The sequence below is a fragment of the Berghia stephanieae genome, chromosome 2 (genome assembly GCF_034508935.2).
Source record: "Berghia stephanieae isolate SIO BIC M18660-M18661 chromosome 2, UCSD_Bste_1.3, whole genome shotgun sequence".
Lineage (NCBI taxonomy): Eukaryota > Metazoa > Mollusca > Gastropoda > Nudibranchia > Aeolidiidae > Berghia > Berghia stephanieae.
Window position 1 is genome coordinate 45,552,106 of NC_088361.1, and position 7,500 is coordinate 45,559,605.

Genomic DNA, 7,500 nt, shown 5'->3' on the forward strand with positions numbered 1-7,500 from the left:
TGTGCCACTGTCTGACTCCTCTTGGGATGTATTTTTTAGCACTTGTCAGTATCAGTTTGCTAAATCTCTGTATGTTATCAGCCGATGATGGAATTCTTGGGCATACTTTCTCTATGTATGACGTGTACTCCTCCCAGTTTGCTTTTTTGAAGTTCCACCTTGGTTTGGGAATAGCTTCCGTTCTGGCGATTTCTATTCCAGTTGTTATGACAACAGGCCTATGCTGGCTATTTGGAAATGCTCCAATGACTTCTCTAGCTGCATCAAGTGGTTTGTGATTCTTGTCTTTCGTCACAAGTGCCAGGTCAGGGGTGTATTCTTTCTTCCAGCGAGCTGATCTGAAAGTTCCACGGCTATTTGGGGTGTAAAGAAGATGAGCATCGACGGTTTATCCATGCCTGTAGTTCGATGCCTGGTGGGTTGGCTTCTTTGTATCCCCAGTTATTGTGGTGGCTATTAAAATCTCCAATAATCAGTGCAGAATGTTGCAGATTTTGTTTTGGTGGTTCAGACCATTTGATCGATGGAGGTTTGTAGATGTTTGTGATCTCCAGGTTCCCAAATTTTATTGTACTTCTCTGTGTACCAGTGTCATCAGTTGTACCTCCAAGGTCGACACTTGTTCTGGGGTTATGGCGTATGTGCTTATGTCATATTTTGGGTGGGATTGTTTGTTGACTTCTGTATATCCAGCAATGTTGGATTTGGATTGAGCTGACTGATGATCCAAGTGTGTTTCTTGCAGAAGCAGGATATCAATACTATGGTCTTTAAGCTGTCTACTGAGATAGTCACATTTTTGCATTAAAATGCCTTCCACATTAAGAGACATTATTCTCAATCTTTCTCCTAGTACGATGTTGTTTTGTAATATGTGGTTGAAGTCTTGCTTATTTTATGAGGTGACAGGACTTCGTTCAGCAGCTACGCGGACCTTTTTATTGATGGGCGCTGTCCGAGCCAGTATGAATAAATTTCCTCCTTGTACCTTTCATGATTAGAAGTGTGGGTCAGGAAAAGGCAAGCCTTGTCTGAACGCCGGGTTGGATCATCCTTCGTCTGGTCCCGATCCTTTTGCTGTTCCAGCACGATTGCATCAAAGCTGGTATCACCTTCAGGGTCATTGGGGCACGCAAGCTCCTGCACGACGGCAACGTGCTGATCCGGTAGCAGGAGAGATAAGACGATGATCGTAGCCAAAATTTCGAATCACACGACATTCACGCAACATAGCCATTTCCTCTGACAGAAGATCCCTGCCTCTAGTCGTCGGCGGTATTGTAGAAACAATTATATTAGAAGCATTCGGGTTTTGGTGTAAAATCCAACAGTTCTTATAAAGGCATTTATTGCGGGCACTGATGTAAAATTGTATGTGTGTGTGTGTGTGTGTGTGTGTGTGTGTGTGTGTGTGTGTTATTTTGAGATTAGAGAGTGTGATTAGGACTTAAAATATAATTAGGTATGCATCATAATGAAACACTCTGTTGCAAATAGTTATTCCTTACATACAGAGAGGAAAGAACGGAGGAAGTGTGTGTGTGTGTGTGTGTGTGTGTGTGTGTGTGTGTGTGTGTGAGAGAGAGAGAGAGACAGAGAGAGAGAGCGAGAGAGAGAGAGAGAGAGAGAGAGAGGGGTGGGGGGGGGGGAGAGAAGACACCATCCCTATCTTTAGAAGAAGAGAGAAAGGGAATAGGAAGGAAAGAGAGGAAAGATATAAAGGAAGAGAGAGAGAGAGAGAGAGAGAGAGAGAGAGAGAGAGAGAGAGAGAGAGAGAGAGAGAGAGAGAGAGAGAGAATAAAGAGGGACTGGAGGAGAGAATGAAAGGACGTGTGCGGAAGAGAGAATAGAACGGAGAGGGAAAGAGGGGAAGAGAGGGAGAGGGAGAGAGAGAGAGAGAGAGAGAGAGAGAGAGAGAGAGAGAGAGAGATAGAGAGAGAGAGAGAGAGAGAGAACACAATAGGAGAACACGACCTTTGTCTTTCTGATGAGGGATATTAAAGCACAAGCTTTCCCTCTAAAAGATTGTGACAGGAAAAATAATATAATATGGAGTATGATGAGGACGGTGATGGTGTTATAGGGGAATGGTGAAAGTGAAGGATGGTAACGGAAATATTAGGAAGGTTGTTGTTTGATGATGATGATGAAGATGATGATGATGATGATGATGTTGATGACGATGATGGTGACGATGTCTACGATGTTACTAGTATGCATACGTGTGAGTGTGTATATTTGTCAATATTATATTATGGAATATATGTGCTCTATAATATTGTATTGTTATAAATTTGTAACCAAATGACAAATTGCCACTATTTTGAGGACAATAAAGGCATATTATTATAAATTGGAATTCATAATGGATGTGAAATATAAATTGATTAACTGAACCACGCATGGTCCGTATTAATTGATGTATTGCGTTTATCAAAAAATCTCATAACATCCGTTAGCCTGATATAACTATAGGCTAATGGACCAACACACAAACCTATGTGTAACCTTGAATGTTTATAGTCTGATTGATACAGTATAGTGATAACTACTCATAAACATGGCTGGCTAAAAACAATAAAAAGAGATGACTGACGCCAACTTCGTTCTATCTTTGATATATAGAACGATATTGACGTCACTCGGTTCTTTGTTTTTGTTATGCATACAAATCCTTGTCTTATGTATACAATTTCATATGATATGTACATATATATAGAACGAAGATGACGTAACTCAGGTCTTTGTCATTGCTTTTTGCCATTCGCGTTTATGAGTAATTCTCATTAAACTGTATTAACCAGATCATAAACGTTTAAGGTTACACATAGTTTTGTGTATGGGTCCGTTAAACTTCCGGATAGCATTGTTGTGAACTTCTTAGCCAAGCGCATACTATCTATACACATTCTTGTGTGTATGGGTCCGTTAAACTTCCGGATAGCATTGTTGTGAACTTCTTAGCCAAGCGCATACTATCTATACACATTCTTGTGTTATGTATAAAAATCCTTGTCTTATGTATACATATCTTTATGATATGTATACACATCCTTGTGTTATGTATACGAATCCTTCTGTTATGGATACGAATCCCTGTCTTATGTATACAAATACTTGTCATATGTATACAAATCCTTGTGTTATGTATACACAATATTGTATAGTCCGTTCCCAGTCCCGTGTGCACGAAAGACCGCGAAAAAGTTTCGAAATTTTTATATACTATAAACAAGAACAATCCCAAAATATGGAATTGTAACCAATGAAAAAATTAAAAAAATAAATAAATAAATCTGTTTAACACCCCTAACAAGACTTGTGTTCAAGCCAATTATCATTAAAATCCACCAGAAGGTTGTGAAGATATACCATTGACCTAAATTAAGGTCAATTAGATATTAACGTCAATGCGTACGCACGGAATAAAGCATCCTATCAATGGGGGAACGGCTGTGTCTTCATATCTTATAGAATTGCCCCAACTTAAGTAATGATGGTCCCTGAGATAAAGACTCTCCAGTACGTGCGGCTACGTGTTCTTGTGGTTTGACATTCGTCTTCGATCGGAAGGTCCTGGGTTCGAGTCCCGATCTGAGCGGCGCATAGTCGGGTTCTTGAAAAAAGGTACTTTACTCACATTCTCTCACCGTATTCAGGTGTATAATGAGTATCTGGTCTTTAATAGCGTTGTTTCTGTTGGGGGAAAAATTGTAATGTCGCCTAAAAGGCGCCGTGTTTCGTCCGACGTATTATTGTTTCTTTTGTCTAGGGATCAATTGTAAAGCGTTTAAAGCACATTTAGTGGATAGTGAGCTATGTAAATGCACAAGTTATTTTTATTGTTTAAAAACTATATATTATAGTAATAATTGATAGCTGTGAAAATGCATCCATAACTTTTCAAAATAACATCTATTCATAACGATAAATATTGAATTGTAAGCTTCAATTTATGCGGCTATGTGGTCTAGTGGTATGACACTCACTTTCGGATCGGAAGGCCCTGAGTTCGAGCCTCGCTCGGCGCATAGATGAGTCCTTGGATAAGGCTCTTTATTCACATTCTCTCACCGTACTCAGGTGTAAAATGAGTACCTGGCCGTCAACAGCGTTGTCTCTGTCCGAAAAAAAATGTAATATCGCTTTACGGTCGTCATGTCCTGTTCTAAAAGATAAGTGTTGCTGTTGGCCAGGGACACCTTGTAAAGCGTTGTTTGAGCACGATTAGTGGATATTGCGCTATATAAGCTTGTAAGCTTCAATTTATGCGGCTATGTGGTCTAGTGGTATGAATCTCGATTTCGGATCGGAAGGTCCTGAGTTCGAGCCTCGCTCGGCGCATAGTTGAGTTCTTGGATAAGGCTCTTTACTCACATTCTCTCATCGTACTCAGGTGTAAAATGAGTACCTGTCCATCAACAACGTTGTGTCTGTCCGAAAAAAATGTAACATCGCCTAACAGGCGTCATGTCCCGTCCTAAAAGTTAGTGTTGCTGTTGGCAGGGACTCCTTGTAAAGCGATTTTAGTGGATATTGCTATATATAAAAGCTCATTTTTTTATAAGACGAAGACAGATACAGTGGACGTTTCGGGTATCCCCTTTAAAAGGGGAAACCCAAAACGTCCACAGTATCTGTCTTCGTTTAATAAATTGAAGCTTGCAATTCAATATTTATCGTCATTTTTTCCTTCGAGCTTCAAGCAGCAACATTTTCATCTATTCATAATAAAAACATCACACCAGTTTTAAGAGTGTTCGTCAGTTTAATTCATTTCGATTTGAAACAGACATGGACATATAGAGAAAGGCACGATCAATGTACAGAAAATCATTCAGTGAAAGGTTTTGGGTATAGATGAAAGATATAATACATAACAAAAGACACAAAATAAAGGAGTTAAATAAGAAAATTTCACTTGCTACATTTTGTCTGATTAAGCATTCCACTTAATTTACAGATCACACATAATTCATTTTCACCCTTTCACCCAAGCATAAAATTGAAAATAACGATAAACGTTTAAAACACAAATTCAAGGCAAAGATCTGAAGAATTTATTTATATTAGTACAAATAAACCCCACGCTCGTATATTGTGGCTTCGTGCATGAGTTCTATCGTTCTCGATCAATTATACCTAAATGAAATGTACAAAAAAAACAACAAAAAAACAAAAAACAAAAAAATAACCCAAAAAAAAAAAAAAAAAAAAAAAAAAAAAAAAAAAAGAAAGAAAAACAAACAAAACAGAAAAAGAAAAAAAGAAAATTGGCCATAAAAGTTTTCCTTCAAATATCAATCATTTAACGCGAATCTTCAATATTCTTCAACAGTCGTAACGTCACTTCCTTCCTAATGACGCATGGTAACTTAGTAAAACTGGCTCTAAACTATCGGAACAATGGCGGACGCTCGTATGAAATATTTCTCCGGCGAGCATAAAAGCGTACCCAGAGGAAAAAAAAAATCATAAATTTGATCATGTTTTGACTTTTACACATTCTGATCACAATACATATGAAAAGTTCTAGCCAGCATGAAGAATAAAAAGTAATGGTTTTCTTTGTTTAGAACCAAGATGGCCGCCGTTGCCGGGCGGCGTGACATCAGACAACTGACAATTGGTCAAAATTCTGAAACCCAAAACTTTCAAATTGAACGACCTTTAACTCGTCAAAAAATCTCAAAGCCAAAACTTTCAAATTGAACGACCTTCAACCTGACAAAAAATCTCAAACCCAAAACTTTCAAATTAAAACAACCTTCAACTCGTCAAAAAATCTCAATCTGAAACTAGATAGTTGAAGCCAGGTCAAGACTATCACAAGTTGTGGGTAATGATAATCCATTGATAAAATACGACATGAACATATATGCAGGTCTGACATCCGAACCACTTACGCCCCTACCGGGACAGTCCTGTCCCAAATCTACAAGCTATATAATAAAGTGAAATGTACTATGTACCGCACCTTTCGGGACGGGACAAAACAGTCCTATTGTGTCCCAAGTAGTTGTGGATTGCTACAAAATCGACGGGACAGGACTGCCCCAGTCCCAAGTTCATATCATTTGTGATAGTAGAAAAATATAGCCGCCTTCCGCATTAGGGCAAAATGTCCCAGACTTGACGTGTGAAAGTCGCAATGCCTGTCGTCGTTATTTCCTGCATCCCTACGTTCAACTTTTCATCTATCTACTTCAGTCTCTCGATTGATAAAATAAATAAAAATAAATAAAATTTCCTTTATTCATCCCCAAGGGGAAATTTGTCTTTAGGGTCTATTCCAAGGGAAGACTGGAATAACCCAGGCGTCAGCCGCAGTGCAACGCGCAAAGTGAGCTAGGGCTAGGTGACTTGCTCAAGGCCACACAACGCAGCGGCGGGTGATCGAACTCGTTACCTTTCGGGTACGAAGCAAAGACCGTACCGCTGAGCCACGCTGCCCCTGATAGGCATATTAATTAAATATTTATCAGATTATCATAACAAAATGGTCGTAGATTCAAATTGGATTGAAAAACTCATCAATGAAGTGGAAAGCAATCCCTGTTTGTATAACAAGGCTGATAGTCATTATTGTGACCGAGACATTAAAATAGAGGCGTCTTGATACGTAAGAGCTCCTCCAACAAGATAAAGAAGGCTGTCAAAGCTATCGATGCTCATCCTGTAGTAGCCGAAAAAAAAAAGAAAAGGATAAGATCAGAGATCACCATATAGTCTATGGAATTAACCATTGAGCAATCTTTGGGTCATTAAAGGATGCACCTAACATTTTTTTTTCTTAGCAGTAAAGCACAGACACATGCAACCTCTATTTCATCCATATTGATGCATTTGCGCACGCGATACGCGAGGTGTGTCCCGGGACAGTCCTGTCCTAGTGGGGTTCGGGCCTTATGGGCCTAGTTTAACATTGTTGTAATGGACAAAATTTTGTGTATAATATTTTTGCGATTTCCATTACAACAATGAACCCAGAAGGAATAGGGTTATCAGACCTACAAATAAGTGCACGTCGATATTATACTTTAAATTATTTGTTTTTGGATACAAAAAAAGGGTCATGTCATGATGAGGATGTCAAGATACTAATAATAATAATAATAATAATAAAAATAATAATAATAATAATAATAATAATAATAATAATAATAATAATAATAATAATAATATAATAATAATAATAATAATAATAATAATAATAAATAATAATAATAATAATAATAATAATAATAAAATAATAATAATAATAATAATAATAATAATAATAATAATAATAATAATAATAATAATAATAATAATAATAATAATAATAATATAATAATAATAATAATAATAATAATAATAGTTATGATAACAATAATAATAATAATAATAAATAATAATAATAATAATAATAATAATAATAATAATAATAATAATAATACACCCAAATCGACCAGCACTTATTTGCAGGTATGATGACCCAATTCCTTATAGGCTCATTAT